This window comes from Amblyomma maculatum, chromosome 2 (assembly GCF_055883805.1).
Source record: "Amblyomma maculatum isolate TAMU_Amacu chromosome 2, ASM5588380v1, whole genome shotgun sequence".
Classification (NCBI taxonomy): Eukaryota; Metazoa; Arthropoda; class Arachnida; order Ixodida; family Ixodidae; genus Amblyomma; species Amblyomma maculatum.
Window position 1 is genome coordinate 95,746,599 of NC_139345.1, and position 22,091 is coordinate 95,768,689.

Sequence of the window (22,091 nt, forward strand, 5' to 3'; positions counted from 1 at the left end):
CTCTCTCTCTATCGATGCAAACCCACTTCCTTTCTCTCTTTAGTGTCCCTTTAAGAGCGGACGATCCTGTACATGCAAGTACGTTGATTGCTCGGTTTACATGATCGCCACGTGCAAATGATACTGAGTTTCAGCCTTTGGTTCATTCTTCTTGTCGAGGTGGTCAAAATATTCTGCCAGAAACGATAGAGCTTCTTTTATTGACCCGTTATGTTGTGAATAATTTCCTACTCATAGGCTAATCGAAAGTCAAATTTGTTTTGTTGTGGACGTAGACAAGTTTCCCGACGATGCCGAAATTTCTAACTTTGACTATGCCTTCAGTATCCCATCAATATGCCGAGAAGCAAGGCGTAAAAAACAGTATAGCACGTACTCATTGATGAATACGTAGGACTATCGTTTCACATCAAGATGCTATTGGCTGTTTATTGAGAACGAAACTTAATGAGAGTCATAACGTGAAAGGGAAGCAGAGCTTGTTGCCAAGAGAGCCTGGTGAGTTAAATTATTGTGTCTGTGTGAGATATTTAGCAAGAATACAGAGGACTCACAAGGATCAGGCTCGCTTTTGACATGGTATTTTTCGTTTTTGCGCGCTTTGCATCCTCACTTGCTCCTCTATTATTTTATTATTGTTGTGGCTGTAGGAAGAAGGAAAAGAAAATGCAAGTGTCTGCTACTGCAGCTGTAGCCGAGCCACCTCCGCTGCCTCGTGCGGAGAGACGAGAAAATAGAGAAGAAAAAGAAGAGTGAGAGAAAGACGCGCGCCGCAACAGCCGTCGTCCACCACCGAAGCGGTGGCGCGGGTGCAATGACGGCCTACAACAGATAATTCGGTGGCAGGCTAGCTAGCCCCCGCCGCAAGCGGCGGTGACCAACCGATCCCAGCCCCATCAAGGTCAGAACCAGCCACCTACTCCTATTTTATTATTACAAAAACAATACTAGTCCCATTTTTAGCCCTTCGCGTAGCCACGGTCGGTAGGCCCGTTCGACCTTTGATGACCCCAGATGGCTGGGACGTCATACCAGCTGCGAGAGATGGGCTACCAAGTCCAGTCGTCGGGTGGTGGCGGTCGATAGAAAACAGAAAGAAAAGTCACGCCGTCTCGATGAAGCCAAGAAACGACAGCGGGCTACAGAGACAGATAAAGAACGGAAACAGCGTCTCGCTCGACGGCGCACTCAAGTTGTAGCTAGACGAGCGCGTCGCGCTTCTCTTGAGTCGTCCTCAACAGGTGACGACTCCGAATGGAATATAATGGACGCTTTGAACAGTGAAGACTCTCTGTCGACGTATTCACTCAGCAGTCAAGAACGTAGGAATGCAACTAGGCGGCAACGACGCGTTCAGAAAACAGAAGAAGAACGGCAACGACGGCTACACTACGAGCTGAACTATAGCGCAGTCTTGCTATTACCGCTTTCGCAAACTATAGCGCAGTCTTGCTATTACCGCTTTCGCAACCTACCGGGCTTAACTAAAGCTAAGCCCCAGCTAATCTTTTTTTGGTCCCACTCATTTTGTAAAATATTCACTAAGGCAAATATTTTTGATGAACCAGAATTGGAGATTTCATATCAAGTATATCTCCGAATACAACAGTTCTTCTATTGGCGCGAGTTGTACTGCATGAGAATATTCAAGAAAGGGAAATGTTTGAATGAAAAACAAGGAAGGAAACGTCAGGCTTATAAAGGTAAAGAGAATAACCTTTCTTGAAAAGCAAAGATAGTGTCGGGGCGTTAAAACTTCCCCTATGCCAGTTAGTAGCTGAGGGGCTTGGGAGATGAAAGAGAAATCGTATAGTGCACAAAGCGCCGTTGTTTGAAAGCATTGCGGCATACAAGCGTCTGCTGGCTCAGTAACATTTTAAACAAATGCTGGTTGCCTGTCAAAAGCAGTGAGCATTCTGGGCCATCACAAAGGACCAGGTAAACAATGCTCTCCGATGCTTTCTAACTACGCAGTCAATCTGACAAAACAAAAAGAGTTTGAAAATGTACGTTTGATGGAGGAAGGGGTGAGGAGATGAAACTGTTCGGTGTGACAACTAGAGAAGATAATGTGCGCAGGAAGGGTCTTGCTGTGTGTTTAAAAACTCTTCCGCGTAAAGTCTGCGGTGAACCGTTGCCTTTCTCTCAAAGAAAGGAAGAAAGCCTGAGCTGGAAACAATGCCTGCTCTTCAACCTATAGAACGCTCTCGGAAACACATCTTACGAACCACGTCCTACTCTTCCTTGAAAACGTTCGTCAAATACTTAGTACGTGACTTGTTTAAATAGCTTCCCTTTCCCGAACCGCGCATGGCTCAAAATAGCCTTGAAAACACATTCCGCGAACATAACGAGGCATTACAACTTGCAACTGCCAACCCCGGGTTAAATCTCGCCTCTTCATCTAGACTTACTCATCCATGAAAATTCATGTCGCACGGAAAGCCGTGGCAATGTCTGTGTCCGCTCTTCCAAGTGTCCAACTTCGATCCGTCGGCACCCCCGATAAGCACGTTCTGCGGTTGCATACGAATGCGCAATTTTCGCGTCGGTGGAAGAGAGGGGAGAGGGACGGAAGGTGAGAGAGGGTGATGCCAGAGTGTGCATACCAGACGGCTGCGATGGCACGCGTTCCGCAGCTGGCGTAATGGGCCGCCCAGCTGTTGCGGAGCGTGTCGACCGACTGCAGCGTGCCGTGAATGTGACGCTCTCTCTTTGCCGGGGTCTTAATACAAGCCGAACGGAGCAACACGCTCCCAGAGCATGATGCCCGGCGTCACGAGATGAAGGCAAACTGTTGGCCTTCTCGTCACGGGGAGAAGTTCGCAGTGCCGCGTGCGAGCTTGTACAATGGACGTCCACGGAAAGCGTCGTCGCTTGCTTAACCTCACCGGTTGACCTGTTTGTTGGGGTAGTGGTCGCACGAAAGTATCTAGGGCCAAGGCCGAGTACAAGGGCCAGGTGAGGGTATAATGTAATTGCAGTCAACTACATCTCGGGCGTAAGAAAATCAGGAAAGCAAAGCGGATATCAAGGAGGTAGCACGGAACGTTCCGAAAGTCATGAAATACAAATCGTACTCCAAGAAACGCCAGTTTCCATAATGCCAACCGTAGACGGGTAGTGACGTGAACTCTAAATGGAGGCACAACAAAGAAGTTGCAACTAAAGAGCTATCCCAAGGAGGACTGCAAAAATAAAAAAAAAATAAAATAAAAAAACAACTGTTTTTGATTCTTACCTTATAGCTTGTGGTTGTAATGGGTAACAGTTTTGTTGTTTATTTGAAAGTTTTTGACACATAGTAACTACATTTTGAAGTTTGTTCTGGCCCCGTTACATGCACGGATTAAAACACGCGACAGCATTAACGTAGTACTGAGTGGTACTGGCGCGCAGGGGACTAGACACCGTTTCCAATTTTGTCCATTCTTGTCATCGGTCTCTTCTTAACTATCTTTGCTCTGCTTGAGGTCAGCCTCGTACTCATTATATATTTCTTTACAATATTCATTATAAGAGGTCCCGTCCACAGTCTTTGACTTTGGGACCTCCTTCTGTATTCGTGTTTTGTTAACCTTTTACGTACAATAAAACTTCAAACTTCAAACTTACTGTCACTGGTAATAGGTGACTCCACTGAAGCTTATTTCATCTCTGCGCAGGTGTACAGCGTGAAATTTGTCACCTCTCTCAATCTGATGCGTCACTGAAGCTCATACCTGATGGCACTTGCTTCTGGTTATCAGCTCAAGCGTTCGTTATTATAATAAATCTACCTTAATACCGAGAAATTCTAAAAGCGGTAGCGTGAAAAATCACATGTCGCGAAAAATAGGTGTCGTCACCGTTGGTGTTTGAGTTGATAGCCATGCTCGACAAATGCCAATAGAAGCAAAGAGTTGCCAAAATTTAAAGGTTTGGTTTGGTTTGGTTTGGTTTGTGGGGTTTAACGTCCCAAAGCAACTCAGGCTATGAGAGACGCCGTAGTGGAGGACTCCGGAAATTTCGACCACCTGGGGTTCTTTACCGTGCACTGTCATCGCACAGCACACGGGCGCCTTGCTTTTCGCCTCCATCGAAAAGCGGCCGTCGAGGCCGGGATTAAATTAAAATTTAAATTAAAATTTAAAGGTGGGAGGGGGTAGCTACTAAAGGAAAGTAATTGAGCTGAAAATGAAATTGGGTTATTTTCGGTTGGCGTAGCAGTTGAACCCAGGGTCTTCAGATTGCGAGGCAAACACGCTGCCCTTAGGCTCGAAAGGTCCTTATTGCCTGTTTTGGAAAGTACTGAAAAACCTGACCAAGGTCCGTTGGCACTTTGGCACGTTGGTACTTCAAAACTTAGGCACTGCATTTTTTGAAGGACATCTATAAAGTCAATAAATTTCATCAGTGCCCCCTTGGTTCTTGAGTCAATTCAGTACAGGCGCACCTTTAAAAAACTAGAACCAGCAAGGCTTTGAAAATGCATAAACCATATATAAAGGCACAGCGCATAGATAGGAATCTCGTTCTAATCATGCAAAACCATGCTCTTTCTTATGAAGACGAGGTATGTGCGGCGCTCCTGTATAATGAATCCAGCAGCGCTGAAGTTTATTTTGGTGCAACGACTAGTGGCTGGAGCGACTAATAGGTTCATAGCAAGAAAATCAAGTTGTGTGTACGCGTCTACTTTCCCCCTCCAGAACTGCGCTTTGCTGAAATGACTGAGCAAAAGGTTGATTCTGAGGCCAAATACTTGGTGAGCTCGTCCTTTTCATCGTGCGTATTTCACGTATGCGTTCGCGTGCGCCTTTCAGGGCGTCGGCCGGGAGATGCTGCTGTATTTCCTGGGCCTGAAGCAAAAGACAACTTAATAATGGTCGATGTTTGGACGTAGTGTTATGTTCTGCTTCCATCGAGGCTATGTCGAAATTATAGGAGCAATTCACAACAATGACGCGTGAGAGGCTACAGCGTGATGTGGACCACGAAATGGCTGACACGAAACCTGAAGCTCAAATAGCCCACAAGTGGCCCTTCCAGCTGTTTAGTTGTTAGCGGCCAGCAAAGATCACTTCCCGCCTAGGGCATGCGAAGGAAAGGGGGATCGACGTCTGGAGATAACCACCGTCTTTATTAAGATACCAGTAGTGACAGAAGCATGAAACTCCCGCCCGAAAAGTATACGCAGGAAAGCAGTTCCTGTGTGCATTCGAATGTCTAGCACACCATAGCTAGATTCAAGTTTTGGGAAAAGCTTCGTGTGCTTGGAATTGTGTATAGCCAGGCCCGCCCGAGACAAATATAGGCTGGCTCGGGTTGGTCGAGGCAGAGGGCCTTCGAGCTGGCCTGAGCCCGTTGCATAGGACGGACATCATGAAAACTTTCCTCGCATTGGAGGCTCACGAATGGTGCCTTACAATAATGCCTTGTTGCGTCAAATTACAAAACATAAACGCAGCCCATTTGCTTTCTACAGCAGTTATATTTATTTATTTATTTATTTATTTATTTATTTATTTACATAAACAATTGAAGGTCAGAATCAAGCAGAGTGAGCAATAACTTTAACTACTCGCTTCGAGGAGAGGAAAATTTTCAGAAGAATTTGCTGACTATCGTAAACATAGAATATTTATATGAACTTCCTCGCAAAAGTGTCTTGCAGTATTCCACAGTTGCCACAGAACCTTTAAGCTATTCTACAAAGCCATAGCAGGCAACATTTCGTGTCTTCGTTACACCGCTCTGTCGCGCAGAAAAAATCACTCTGCTTGCTTGTAGTTGGGCTGTTGGACAAGTTACGCATTCAGTGCAGAATGTTTATTATTACATATTTTGCTTGCAGCGGTGCAGCGGTGGCGTAAAGGTAGAAAATCCGCCTTGCATGCAAGAAGACCGTGGATCGAATCCCGGTGCTATGCAATTCTCCATCGGATCAAACATGAAACAAAAATTCGCATGTCGATGGAATTGCATAACCAGATTCGGAGTGTGACTTGATGCCAGTGCACACTTCCGGCAATGAACTCCTTCACCAGAACAGGAGTTGGCCGCCCTGGTGCAGTAATTGGCCACACCTTTCATGATTAGTCCTATTAAACCCCGGCCCTCAGTCACCAGCGGCTGCGGAGCAACTGACCACGGCGGCGGTCAGCCCAGTGACGCAGCGGGGCTGCTAACAATTTCTGGCTCCGCTGGACCGGCCGCCATTGGAAACTGACCCTGGCAATCTTTAACGCTAGAACCCCAGCTAATGAAGATAGTTTAGCAGCGCTGCTAGAAGTACTAGAAGGTATGAAATGGGACGCCATAGTGCTTAGTGAGGTTAGGAGGCCGAGTGAGGCATATACTGTACTGAAGGACGAGCATGTATTGTGTTATCGAGGTTTGCCGAAGCGGCGAGAACTAGGAGCAGGTTTTCTTGTCAATAAGTATATAGCTGGCAATATAAATTAAATCTATAGCATTAATGAGAGAAAGGCAGGTATAGTAAGTAAGATTAATAAGTGGTATAAACTGAATGTTGTACCTCCATGCACCTCCATGTAGTCCCGATGATCAGGCAGTTGAAAGTTTCTGCGAAGATGCAGAATCGACAATGCGGAAAGGAAATACGCGGTATGACGCACTAATGAGCGACTTCAATGCCAAGGTAGAAAAAAGCAGGCAGGAGACAAGGCAGTAGGTGACTATGGCATAGGTTCCAGGAATAGCAGGGGGGATTTACTAGTTGAGTTTGCAGAGCGCAATAACTTAGGAGTCACGAATAACTTCTTAAGCAAACGAAAGAACCAGAAGTGGACATAAAGAAGCCCTAACGGGGAGACTAAAAATTAAATGTGCTTCTAACCCGCCGTTATTCAGGAGGTAGAAGTAATCGGAAAAGTACGATGCAGTGACCAAAGAATGGTACGGTCTCGATTTACTCTAAATTTGCAGAGGGAACGAAACAGATTAGGGAGAAAGGAGTCTATCAACGAATTAGCGATGAGGGAGAGGGTAGAAGAGTTCAGGATCCCGCAACAGAATAGATATTCAGCTCTAATCGAAGACAATGACATTAGACTAGAGGCAATGAACAGTTATTTGAGAGATATCATTACTGAGTGCGCTGCGGAAGTAGGTGGTAGGACAGTTAGATAGGATACCGGTAAGCTGTCTAAGAAGACGAAACATTTGATTAAGAACACCAATTATAAAAGCTTCCAATTCACCAGGCCAGATAAAATAGGCAGATATATCAAAGCTATATCAATAAGCTCAAATTGGCCGATATAAGGAAGGATAACATTGAGAAAATTAAGCATGCTGTAAAGAACGGGGGAAGCCTTAAAGCGGTAAAGAAGAAATTGGGCATAGGTAAAAACCAGATGTATGCGATAAGGGACAAGGCGGGCAACGACATCACGAATATGTACAAGATAGCCAAAGTAGCCGACTAGTTTTATACTGATCTCTACACTAGCCAAAGTAACCAGGACAATAATGAGATTGGCAGTAGGGCAACGTGGTGCGACGTTCCGTCAGTGACGAAGGACGAGGTTAAGAAACTATTAGAAACTATGAAAATGGGGAAAGCAGCTGGAGAGGATCAGATACCTACAGATTTGTTGAAGGACATGAGTGGGGGGGGGGGGGGGGGGGGGGATATCGTGCTAGAAAAACTGGCCACCCTGTATACGCAGGGCCTGGTGTCATCGATGGTACCGGAACCATGGAAGAACGCAAACATTATCTTAATCGGTAAGAAAAGGGGATGGTAAGGACCATAAGAATTAAAGACCAGTCAGCTTACTGTCTGTTACGTATAAGGTATTTACTAAGGTAATCGCTAATAGAATCAGGACAACCTTAGACTGCAATCAAGCAAAGGATCAAGCAGGGTTTCGGAAAAGGTACTCTACTATCGATCATATCTATACCATCAACCAGGTGATAGAAAAATGCTCGGAACATAACCAGCTCTTATACAAAGCATTCATTGATTACGAAAAAGCCTTTGACTCAGTAGAAACATCGGCGGTCATGCAGGCATTGCGAAATCAGGGTGTAGACGTGCCATACGAAAGAGTGCTGAAAGATATATACATAGTGGCTGCACAGCAACCATAGTTCTGTATAAAGAAAATAACAGAATGCCTATAAAGAAAGGTGTTAGGCAAGGAGACACGATCTCCCCAGTACTCAAAGACTTGGAATGAGAGCAATTAGGGATAAGGTTAGATGAAGAATACTTCAGTAATTTGCGATTTGCTGATGACATTGTCTTGCTAAGTAACTCTGGGGATGAACTGTAAGGAATGATTGAGGACCTAGACAGGAAAAGTAGAAACGTAGGCATGAAATTCATAATGCATAAGACTAAAGTAATGTTGAACAGCCTCGGGAAGGAACAGCAGTTTACGTTAGGTAGCGAAGCATTAGACGTAGTACGCGAATATGTCTACTTGCGACAGGTAGTAACCACAGATCCGGACGATGAAAAGGAAATAACAAGCATAATAAGATTGGGATAAATTGTATTTGGCAAACAGTGGCAGATTATGACTAGCAGCTTACCAGTATCGCTCAAGAGGAAAGGATACAACAGTTGCATCTTTCCTGTACTCACCTATGGGGCTGAAACATGGAGGCTAACGAAGAAGGTTCTACTTAAGTTGAACACAATGAAGAGGGCTGTGGAACGAAAAGTAGTAGGGGTAACATTAAGAGAGAGGATGCGCGCAGAAAGGGTCAGAGAAATAAGTCACTGACATTGTAGTAGAAATAAAGAAAAAGAAATGGGCACGGGCAGGGCATGCAGTACGAAGAGAGGAAAGCCGATGGTCGCTTAGGGGAACAAACTGGATTCCAAGGGAAGGAAAGCGTAGCGGCAGCGACAGAAAGTTAGATGGGCAGATGAGGTTAAGAAGTTCGCAGGGGTCAAGTGGGTGCAGCTAGCACAGGGCCGGGTTAATTGGAGGAATATCGAATAGGCCTTCGCCCTGAAGTGGGTATAGTCAGGCTGATGATGATGATAATTCCGCTTCTCCATATCTTTTATCTAATGATCAAGCAAAAGCAACACCAAACCGGACCGCATAACTTTTTGACAAACGGTTATGACTATAAGACAAACTGCTGTTGCTGAGAACCGAGTTCTCTTTGGCGCTGCAGGCGGCATTCGGGCAGCCGATGGGCTACGCGCTGTAGTTTTCAAAAGAAGGGTCATTAAGGCCAACTGTTCGCGTGTGCTTCATTGTGTTTCGTGATTAATGTTTCGAAAGTAACATAATGTTAGCAGTCTTTGCATGGTGCAATTTTCACCTGTCTACTCAGCAGGAGTGTTTGCCAGCGCTTACTGTGTACGCGGAACGAGATTTGGGCGAGCGCTTTGTACGCACGTGCTCAAGAGGACGTGAAACTCCGCGAAAACACTATTGTTGCGGTACACCGCTGAGGTGTTGTTTGGGCCGGCGAAACAACCACATAAACATGCCCCTTCCGACGAAGTTCACACAAGCCACTCACTTTTCCTAGCCTATACGGCCTATACTTGAACGCCGCCTTTTGTTAGCATGCTTAAGCGAGTGGTTGGTTGACACAAAGCTCAAGGAGTGCATAATGCCGCAGATTAAAACTAGAGCAATGATGCGTTTGGAGGACCGTTGAGAGTTTTAAGGATCAAGGGGATTCAAACACAACAATATTCAAGGTGAAAGCCTTTCTTGTATAAAAAGTGGTGTTAGCAGAGTGTGTTGACAGAGTCTATCATCAGAGCATGTAGGCAGAGTGCGTCCGCACAAACTGACGTCTAAGAAGAAAACACTACCTTGACTGGCTTTCGAACCCGCGCGAGAACGAACAGTTCGGCCCACGCACGAAAGCAATGTATAATCACCGCTTCTCTTTGTGTACTCAGGATAAGGAAAATTTACAGAAGAACCGTCAGCCGTATTTGACTGCCGGAACATTTTTTTTTTTTGTACGCAAGCTTGCCATAAGGCATATTATAGAAACTCATGTAAATGGTTTTCCGTGAGGAACCGGAGTAGGCTTCGGCTCTTAGCGTTGTCGGTGAGCCATTTAGAAACGTCCTCTTCCTTTGTTGTGGTTAGTCCCACTTCGCTCAGAATTCGTGTCCTTGATGCCCTTGTCTCTGCACAAGTTCATAGCAGGTGGCGAACCTCCACTTCTGCAGCTGGTGTGAAACAGTTCGGGCATGTGGTTGGTCCGATGTCTGCTCGCGATTCCCATCGGCATTTTACCGACGGGGTAAGGGCCGCCCCAGCTCTTATCCTTCTAAGGGAAACCTCCTCCAATCTCGTTAAGTTACAAGGGAGTGGGAATGTACACGGGGGAATGAGGGCACGTGTACTTTAAAGAAAATGCTAAGATGGGAACAGCGAAGCGGGCATCGAAAGGGAGCCTGGTGGGGGGCGCATTAGTGTTCGGAACTTCGTGTGTGAGGTGGTCAACTTTTCTCTGCTCAGCGTTCTCAGCATCTTCTTGTGTCCAATGTATCTGGATGCTTATCTTTGTTTTTTTATTGAGTGCGTGGATTTCCTGGGTAACACATAGCGAATTCGTCACTTTCTTCAGTTGCTTTATGGCGGCTAAGGAGTCTGCATAGATGTGGGCTTCTGGTATGGAATGTTTTTTTTTGTTTATGGCCTCCATAGCATCGCGGATTGCATAGAGTTCCATCACAAGTGGGTCCGGGTATTCTGAAACATATTCTTTATGTACCTTTAGTTCGCTGTGTGTTGGACTAATAGCTGCTGTTCTACCGCCATTTTCTATAATTGATGCGTCCGTATATGCAATGCAGGTACCTGGAAGTGCATCAACCAGAGGTCGAGATGCCAGCTTTTCTTTGCGACGAAGCCGAGTGGTCTTGTTTGTCGTAATAGTCGTGAATTCCCACGGAGGGGGGTCAGCCATTGGTGGTGTTTGAACTGTCACTTCGTTGTACAAGGATGTTAGGGGCGTAACGTACTTTCGCTTCATATTCCTTGTTGCCTCTCGTTGTTCAATTAATTCTGTCAACGTATTTATCTGTGCAAACTTTTGGATAATAGGGATAAGGGTAAGTTTTGGTAAGGCCGTGATAGTGCGCATTGCGTTTCTATTTATTGTTTCCAATTTCGCCCACTGCCACCTCGTGAGTCTTTGGAATTGGGCCTGGTGTAGTATCCTCGGCTGTAACACCGATTGTACAAGACGTCTTGCCATGTCCGCTCGAGCTCCTCCTCCACTAGACGAAATGCGTTTTATCAAGTTTAAGGAAGTCGCAGCTACTTTTTTCACCTTATGAACTGCCGGAACATGGCTAACGATATTTAATTAATATTAAGGTTTCAATGCACGGAATCTAGGAAGGTGCAGAGTTCTGCAATTTAGATAACTTCACAACACCTTACGATAGCTTCCTTAAAGAATGGTCTCACTGGACTTGCGTCCAGACCTGCGTGGCTCCCCATCATCCTGACCTATATACTGTGCAGGCCTAACGCCATTACAAGATAATGTGGACTAGCGTCTTTGTTTTCAATGGGGAGATGCCTGATACCACGAGGTTTAGCGAAATATCCTTCTTAAGAGAACTTTGGAGAAAGTCCCAGAAGAAAACTGCATTACAGCAGTCCAAGAAAACGTGCTCAATGGTTCATTCTTTTCGCACAAAATACAGTGTATTCTCGAAAGCACAAAAAATGGTTTTCCAGCGACCACGCTTTAACCAGCAAAGTCCCGCTACCTGCCCGCTATCCGCCCAAAGTCTGGAGTAGTGTTGCGTTGATCATCTCGAAGACTGATGAGCGTTCGGAAATCCATATTATTGGCCAGCGTTAGCGGTGGCTTTTGATGCTTCCCTAGCGCACCTGCTCCAGTTCTTCATGCAGAGGTAACCCCATTCCTCGTGCTGCAGCTCACGCCTCGTCATCGTGTAAAACTGCAACGCACACTATGCGCTGTGCAGTAAACATTGCCTCTTTCAAGAATTTCAATCTGAGCCGCTTCTTCATTTCAACTATAGGATAAATACACCATGCACATACACCATCTGGGAGGGTATGGACACGATCGGCGAGCGTAGTGCCACCACCGAAAGTACTAGTCCTCCGGCACTGAATTTGAGTTAACGGCCATCAACGAGGCCCTTCAACTCTGCATCAAATAAACAGGTCGTATCATCCACAGCTAGCACAGAACCGGGTTAATTGGAGAAATATGGAAGAGGCCTTCGCCCTGCAGTGGGTATAGTCACACTGGTGGTGGTGGTGATGATGATGATCATCATCATCATCATCAACCCCTAGTACCGACGCAGTGCCGATTCCAAGCGCAAGCAAGCGATGCCAAGTGCCCTCATATACTTCATGTCGGAGTCTGGCGCCCTCAATCACACCTAACCCACCCACTTCCACTCTAGGCTTCAGGTCATCCTTGATGAATGAATGAATGAATGAAGCCGCCAGGCGGTGTCACAGAACAGAATGAACAGAAAAGGATGCCGACGCGTCTAGTGTCGCAACAGCAGCAGCAACGCTCTGGATTCACATTTCTCCAGTGCTGGGTCTGCAGTGCTCTCAAAGGTTTGTTGTTGTTGTTTTTTTTTTAACTTAGAAGGGGGGGGGGGGGGGGAGACGAAGCGTTCTGGGGCTAGAAGATCCCGTTGTCACCTAACTATTCGCTTGCATTACCGAGCTATTCTGAAGATAAAAAAGCAAATGATCAAGCTCACCTTAAAAAAAAAAAACAACTGCGCTGCGGTTATTCTGCGTTGAATAAATAGGAAAACTATGCAATAAAATGCTCACCCGAAACAAGGATTTAACGAAAACCAACCGCGTCAACAAAGCAACATAATAATGCAAGAACGCGATAGTTATTTGACTGCTGCAGGAACCTGCGTGTGAAAAGTACTAACCTGCACACAAAATCGCCTAGTTTGTTGGAATGTCGGCAAGCGTTAAACCTTCGTCTTGAATAGTAATGCGCAAGTGCACGATCAGTAGGTTATGCTCGAAAGTTTTCAAATATCTGGTACCATTATATAACAAAATAGAATAATTCACTATGACATTTTCCTTCTCATCTCACTGCACATCGCGACAGCCTCTGCATTTTCCGCATTCTTGGCCAGTACCGACAAGTCGAGCTTAGTGCACCACTTATTTTTGCTGATCCGCGCGCGTGTCGCACGTTTTACACGACTTTCTTGCCTGCTCCATGGAAGCTGTTCTGTTTTTACTTTGTCAGGCTAACCTACTATTTTCTTCGTGTCGAACAAGTACTAAGGCCAGCCATGGCTGTCAATGTCCCTGCTGTTACTCTTCTTAGGACGGCCACTCCGAACCGACAGGGCGTCCTCTTTCACGCGGCCCGCCTTTTCTTAAGCGCTGAGCAACCAGACCTGCAAGTTGGAAACGCCTAAAGTGGGCGCCACTTGATCTTCTCTCCACTTGTTCTTCGATTTTATATTTTCTTCTATTGCTTCTCTCGTTGGTTCCGGAATGCGAAGGGTGGATCGAGGGGTGCATGAACGGACGCAAAGGAGCAGTTCGAAACGACGAATATTGAGCGAGGGCAGATAGGAGGCTTGTCACAAAGGGCAAAAGGAGGAAGGAAGCTCTTACGGAGGAGGCCAAGCAGACGTCAGAGAATGTGCTAGCTCAAACAGCCCATCGATAAGCGGGAAACCAAAACAACAGCAGTCGCATCTTGCAGAGTGAAGAAGGACGGCAAGACAAAAAAAAAAAAAAAAAGGAAGTGAGAGAAGCTGCCTCGGATTAGACAGCCAGAAGAAAGCAGCAATGATAAGGCAACACTGTCGCAGCGTAGCAGATGCAGTCAGCTTTCTTTAATGGCCTCTATCGCCACGCCCTGCGCATCGGGTAAAGCGCGCGCTTCCTGCGTGGTGGCTGCGTCTAAAGAGCCATTTTCCGCTTCTGCCAATTGCCATCTTTTGATCGTTCCTGTTCGCGACGCTGTCGCGTGGATGGCAGCACTGTCGCTCTTTTTTATAGCGACGCCCATATCGCTGCTGAGCAATATTGTTTCTTCGTGTGTAGGGTTGTTTCGAAAGTAGTTCCGAAACAGAACTTAAGGAACCATCATATAATTTTTTTTTTCTTCTCAGGTCCGGCTACACCGCGGTAAATACGCGCGAATAAGCAATTCAGTCCGTTGCCTCACTTTGCTACAACAACAACAACAACAACAAAAAACAACAGCCTTCCATCCCGGTTTGAAAACAATTTCAAGGACAACTCAGGGAGTCGTAAATATATTTTGGACGATATATAGCGACGATATATACAAAAAGCTTGCAGTCCTAACGGAGTCAGAAAGCTCTCAAAGATGCACTTCTACTGGGCTCAGGACTGATAAATACGATCTGGGCTTTGAAACTATTTCGAGACTTTTCAGACTCAGAGCGTTCCGCGGTTCGGCTCCCGGCAACCAGCTGCCAGCATGACTTTTTGCCAACTCAGCTTTGTTAAGACTGTTTCAGTTCAGTTCAGTCGTTCAGTCGTGTACGACTCTTCGTGACCCTATGGACCATGTCACGCCATGCTTTCCGGTCTCTCACTATCTTCCTAACATCATCTAACTTCGTCTGCAGTGCCTCGAGGATGCCATCTAACCATCGCGTTCGCTGCCTACCCCTTCTCCGGCAACCCTCAACCTTTCCCAACATCAAATCGTTCTCCAGCGACTCCTCTCTTCTCGTCAGATGTCCAAAGTAGCTGAGCATTAACTTTAGAATTTGACCCTCCAATGAGCAGTCAGGGTTTATGGTCGACAATATCGACTGATTTGATCTTCTGGCAGTCCAAGGAACTCTCAAGAGTCTTCGCCAGCACCACAATTCAAACGCGTCAATTCTTCGGAGGTCAGCCTTTTACACAGTCCAACTCTCGCATCCATACATCACAACTGGAAAGACCATATCACGAGTTATACGGATCTTGGTTGGCAGACTAATGTCTCTGCTGTTTACTAGGCGGTCAAGGCCAGAAGCAGGCGTCTCCTAATTTCATGGCGGAAGTCTTCTTCCGAGGTAATCTTGGAGCCCAAGAACAGAAAATCTGAAACAGCTGCCACTTCTTGTCCATTGATGCTCCAGGACTTGATAGGGCAAGGCGCCATGATCTTTGTCTTTTTAATGTTCAGTTTAAGCCCAAACTTCTCACTCTCTTCTTGTACGCGCATCAGAAGTCTCTTGAGCTCCACTTCACCTTCTGCCACTGAAGTGGTATCATCCGCATATCTAAGGTTGTTGATACGTTTTCCAGCAATCTTCACTCCAGCTGAAGACTCGTCCAGACCGGCCTTCCTCATGATGCACTCTGCATATAGGTTAAATAGGCAGGGCGACAGTATGCAGCCTTGCCACACTCCTTTCTCGATCGGAAACCAATCAGTAAGACCATGCCCAGTTCTGACTGTGGCCTCTTGCCGTTCATACAGATTCCGGAGGAGACAGATGAGGTGAATTGGAACTCCCATCTCTCGGAAAGTTTGCCACAATCTGCTGTGATCTACGCAGTCAAACGCTTTCGCATAATCAATAAAGCAGAAGTAAATGGGTTTCTGGAACTCTCTTGCTTTTTCCATGATCCAGCAAAGGTTGGCAATTTGGTCTGTAGTTCAAGCGCGATCGTGCGGTAGTTGGAACAATCTTTGGCACTGCCTTTCTTTGGATGGAATGGGGATGTAAATTGACCTCCTCCAATCCTGTGGCCACTGCAGGGTTGTCCAAATCTTCTGACATAATGTATGCAGAATGTTAACAGCCTCATGGTTGAGGTTTTGAAGTAACTCAGCTGGAATGCCATCAATTCCGCTAGCTTTGTTCTTAGCAAGGCTGGCTAAGGCCCATTCAACTTCACTCTTCAGGATGCCCGGCTCGAGATCAGTAATCACAACCGTCTTATGTTGGGTTTGCACATTCGGGTCTTTCTTGTACAGTTCTTCTGTGTATTCCTGCCACCTCTTCTTTATCTCTGAGGCTTCAGTGAGGTCCTTGCCTCGTTTGTCCTTTATCACGCCCAGCTTAGCACAGAAGCTTCCTTTGATATCTTTGATTGTCTTATACAGAGTTCTTGTGTTCCTTAATTGGCTGTTGTCCTCAACTGCTTGGCACTGTATGTTCAGGAAGGTATTCTTATCTCTCCTTGCTATTTTCTGAAAATCCGCATTGAGAACCTTGTATCTTTCTCTTTCCCCCATAGCTTTTGCCATCCTCCTTTCCTCAGCTATTTGCAAAGCCTCTTCAGATAACAAGTTTGCTTTCTTGCATTTCTTTTGCTTTGGAACCACCTTAGTAGCAACTTCTTGTATTATATCACGAACATCAGTCCACATCTCTTCGGGCTCTCTGTCTTCTAGATCTAATGCTTGAAATCGATTCCTCACTTCCACAGCATATTCTAATGGGATTTGATCCAGATCATACCTTAAAGTCCTTCTAGTTTTCTGCGTTTTCCTCAATCGAAGCTTAATTTTAGCAACAAGAAGCTGATGATCGGTGCCACAATCGGCCCCAGGCCTTGTTTTTACTGTTTAGACTTATCTAATTAATTCCATACACAGGTTTTCATAAAACTCCAAAATGCTCATGCGCTGAAGTTGGCTCAGGGTCAGTTCAATGCGTGCCTAGTCGGTAAAGTGAAAACTTGTAGAGGAGGAGAACTGGAACTGACAGCTTGTACTCACAAACAAAAGAGTGCGAAACCAACGCTGGCAAAGGCCGATATAATTGAACGAGAGAAGTCAAGAGACGCCATATATGTTATATCCCGAAGGGCAGCTGTTTCACGTGCTCCTTCAGCAAGCAATCTTGAGTCCACTTCCGTCTCTCACGAGCTAAATGTCAGCTGCGCTACAATAAGGGGATTGTGGACCTTGTATACTGCCTTCGTGGACACGAACTGTTGATCGAAAAGCCCCGTATGAATATTAACGAACACGTCAACGAACCGGGCGATTGAGTTCAATAGTCGCGGGCGACTATTGAACTCAATACGCGACCAGGTCCTGGCATCGCTCTCCCATCGATCCAGTGATCGACTAAGGGAACGGGGCCGGAACGATCGAGAGCGAAAAGCTGGTCTGAAAAATGCATTCGGTGTTTCTCGCCTTCCCCCTGCTGGAAGGAGAAACAATTGTATAACTTGGTATAGGAGAAAGGTTGGGCACCACAAATAGGCGCTGCATTATTAGCAGGAAAAATAGCGCTGAAGCGATACGCGTTACCTTGTTCGAAGGACCCCTGGTGGAGCATATTTTATTTAAAAAGGCTGAAGTTTGTGCCGCCAGCCTGCACTGCCCGAATGTGCTCAATTTCGCTCACCAAGTCGGTCGGATAAATTGTAGAGATTTTGATGATAATTCTGGTCGATTTTTTTTTCAGGTGCGCAGCTATGGTTAAAAACCTCCGAAGAGTTAGACAATAATACGGGCGTAGTACCTGCTGAAAAGCTAAAATAATTTGCAAAATGTGAAATAGATAAAAAGGTTAGCACGTTACGGCATAACATTATTTTCACAGCAAGGAATAAAATCCTGTATTCTGAAAATGGGCAAAGCAGAAACTTAGGGCACTATAAAGCATATTTCTAAGCAGAAATTTGTTCAAAAATCTCGCAGCCTGAAGGAGACAGAGTGCAAGAAACAGCGACGGGACATCCGTTGCGTTTATCTCGTTTTTGCGCTGCCTTGGCTTAGTGCTGTGCAACCACCACCCCTTCCTTCTTATAAATGAAGTCTGTTGAGAAAAGTCTGAGAAAAGTCTGTTGAGTTGCCCCAGCTGACAAAGACTGTGACAACGTATAGCTCAACAGGGGGTACCGTTTAACTCAATACAATGAGAACAACGCGAAAACACACGCACACACCCACCCACACACACACACACACACACACACACACACACACACACACACACACACACACACACACACACACACACACACACACACACACACACACACACACACACACACACACACACACACACACACACACACACACACACACACACACACACACACACACACACACACACACACACACACACACACACACACACACACACACACACACACACACACACACACACACACACACACACACACACACACACACACACACACACACACACACACACACACACACACACACACACACACACACACACACACACACACACACACACGCACACACACACACACGCACACACGCACACACACACACACACACACACACGCACACACACACACACACACGCACACACACACACACACACACGTACACACACACGCACACACACACACACACACACACACACACACACACACACACACACACACACACACACACACACACACACACACACACACACGCGCGCACGAGGGCTCAATATGTATGAGAAATGTGTTTCAGGAATTTTTCTCTTTGTCAGTTTATTTCATTGGCATTTCTTAGTAGCCTTTCTACGATTGATTGCTTCACCGGTAGAACCTATATTTATGATCACTTGAGCTAACCTGCCAGACCAGAAATAAAAACAATGGGCGTTTTACTGTGAGGTAACGTGTACTTGGAAACAGCAAATAAATTTTAGTTCTACTTGCAGCCGCAGTGATCGTTAGCCATATCTACAATATTGGAGATTTTTTTTTTTTTTTAGAATGAAAGCATAGTAGCCTTGTAGATGCATGGCGATTTTTTTTATGCCTACGGCGCATACGCAGTTTCACGGAGTGAAGCAAGATGCGGAACGCAAACTGGAAGGTGAGGTGGCAGGTAAAAAGCCCACTTTCCACAGCGAATGCGTAGAAAGCGTGCGTTAATGCCTTCTAGGTCTAGGCTGATACGCCTTCGCCATTTTAAAACGCTGCAGTGTACTTCCGGATGAGGTTCGTGTTTTTCGTAAACAGTTGTGTCTGCTAATGTTTTCATGACCTCTCTATACGGTTTCGAGCGCTAATAATGGCCCTGAAAGCTAACAAAAATTGTCGTTTACTTAGGAGCACTTTATCGCAGAACGGTACGCAGTACAGTCCTGTAGGCCATGACGACAAGAGTAAACACACGCGAGGCCGAATTAGAACATCAGATATTTATTTGTGTACTGAGACTTCTTATCTGCGAACAATGCTCTGCCCCATGCAGCTCGCCCGGATCATTAGCGGACGAAACAACATCTATAGCCAACGCTACCATAAGGAATAAGGCTCGGAAATGCATCGGTTCCTTTGCATGCCCCCTCAAATCTCTAACAAATGACGTTAACTTCAGGTGGTGCCGATCAACGACACGAGGCCTAGACGAGAGAAGGGGACAAACTCAGCGCTGTGTTTGTCCCCTTCTTTTGTGTAGTCCTCGTGCTGTGGCGCTGCGTCACCTGAAACTATGTCTGACCAGCTAGCCCACTAGTTTATGAAGTAACGTTTATATAGCACATACAGGGTGTTTCGAATTGTTCGACAGATATTTTTTTCACAAGCCTTGAAGCCCATGATGGGGCTCTCTGGACAGGTGGATTGTACATACATCGAGGTGGATGTTATTTTTACGGTAAAACACGATGGTAATACCATTAATAAAATAAAACGCAGTAGTGCACTACTTAATTTTTATTTTAGGGCACAACATTATATTGTGAAACTGAAGGTCTTCAACACTGAAGGTGAGTCGAGCTTACAAGATTTCTTAATCGGCATCGTGGTTCTAAATATCAAACGTGAAAAATACGCTTTTTCAGTATGCTAAGTTGGCTATTTGCCTCACTGCACAATGCTAAACGACATCCCTGTGCGTTATATTGTCATCAGAATAACGTAAACGTCTTCTACATCATAAAATGCGGGAACTCTATTTGTCCTTCATTCAAGCGACTCGAATTTACCGAAATGTAGAGCGGCAAAGAAATCTTTAGGAACTTCGAAAGCCAAATTTTAACTTTCTACCGGGATGCCTTTATGAAACATTAAAACCTTGGCTGGTCCTTTATTTTGACAGCTTTTAACTTCAGCTTGCATTCACAGCTTGAAAATGGCCGAATGGCAAATTAGGCCAGTTTAACAGATTGGAGTGAAGACCACTTGCATGCTCTCTGCTGCCTGCGTTGACCTTTCCTGACTTCGTTCTGGTCTGTGTTCCTCTTAATTGTGTCTGTGTTCCTCTTGAGCGCGTCAAAACTAAGCCTAATGTTATATATTTACACTGTGGTAACTGATGATGGCTTCACTAGAAATGGCCGGAGCATTGGTGGTAGGGCGAATGTTCCTTTATAGGCTATATGCAGCATGCAGGAGATCATACTGACAAAACGACAGCGCTCCGTGCCGTAGGTTCGAAAAATAAAAAGTTAGATGGATGAAGGAGGATTGAAGTTGATGGTAGAGGCGATGTGGTGAAAAAGGTGAGAGTGATGTGGGCGTGGCGCGTGTTTTCTTCGATTGCAATACAGTCGAACATCGCTGCAACAAAACTGAGCGGACGCGCGAAAAATTTCGTTGAAGGAGAAATTTTGTTGTGGCGAAAGCTGCCCCAAACACACTCGGATTTGACTGTATGCTTCATAAACAAAAATTATTCCCAAAAATACGACCATCTTCTTGTGTCTTCGTCCTTCGCATACCAGCGCCGTGGTGCGATGCTCGCACACGGTAAGAAGCTGCATCGCGATGTCGTCATCGTGGTCGCCAATGAAATTGAGAATGACGTCAAATGCGCAAATCACATCCAGAGCAGGAGGCGGGACAAATACATCTTATGCCTTACTCCTATTGTCCGAAGAATCGTCGTTATGACGAACTTCAAACTTCAAGATGGCGAATTTAGAAATAGTCTACAGCGTTTTGTTGAAGATTCGAAATTAAGCTGTAAGGGGCCCCTTGTTTTCTGCCGCTTCAGCCTCGTTGGAACTTTTTGAACTGGAAGGAACGTCACCTTTGTCGCCGTGCTGCTGTAGAGAGCATAAGGTACACAAGCCCAAATTATGGAGCAGGTGGAGGGATGGAGCGTGATCTAGAATTAATGCGAATTGACTGTCGCATCGGCTTGGAAAAGCAGACCTACGCCTTTTCGCCAGATGGCCAGCCAAGTCGTCATCAACATTGAACAATGACACCAATGTATGAGTTTGTTTACGAGTGCTTCACGTAGGTACAAATGTTCATTGAAACTAAACGGAGATAAGTTACATACGGCTGGCCATTCTGCTTAACTAATAATAAATATCCAGCCCCAACTCACTCAGCGAAAATTTCGTTAAAGCGAAAACAAGCTCGAAAAACGATTAGTTGTGACGAGAACTTGGTTACATTGAATTCTGTTGTTAGCTGGCGGGAAGCTAGAAATATTTTGTTGAAGCGGCATTCTTTGTAGCACGGTTCAACTGTATATCGGAGTCCATGACACCTCGCGCAGCTCGCAGACACCTTAGAAAATACAACCACTTGCCCACGTCTATGACAGGAACCCAGTAGACAAGACGCAGTATTCGTACGAAGAGCGGGGACAGCGCACTTGTCACAGATCACACGACCACACACCGGGATGCGAAGTATTAACAGCGAACAGTCCTAAGCTATTGTGGCTTCAATCTGAACGTTTTTTTACGGCAATGTAGGGGGGTACAGTCCTTGTAAAAAGTGCAGATCCCAGGGGGTCTGCTTCTGAACAACTTCATGCGGTTCGCGATGCATTTCCAGTGCTCCGATTCTCTTGATGTTAAGGCGATTTTTTATACTATCCTCTCCAATAAGAAGGACCTCCACTAAAGGTTAATCAGCCCCATTGGACGGATCAGAAACAGATTCCCTGGGCTCTACACTTTTGACAAAGGCTGTACATATAAAACTGTGCAATTCGCAATCAACAAACGTGATTCGCTTTCCCGCCGCAGTAAGTCGTGGCAGCGGATTAGAGAAATGCGATACCCTAAAACAAAACGACAGTTGAGTTTCTACGTTTAACGTAGAGACACTGCTCAGGCTGCAAAGCTGTTAATAAAGAAGGCGGAAAAGGACGGAAGCGCTCGCGCACACACTTGTTACGACCGGTTATTTAAGTGGGGCCGCTTATGATGTACTGTATGCAAC

General features: G+C 45.7%; 1 protein-coding gene across 1 annotated transcript in view; it reads right to left on the bottom strand.

The window, feature by feature from the left end:
• LOC146199309 (neural cell adhesion molecule 1-like) overlaps positions 1 to 22,091 on the bottom strand; it is a 190,104-nt gene that overhangs the window by 32,670 nt on the left and 135,343 nt on the right. The window lies entirely within an intron of this gene.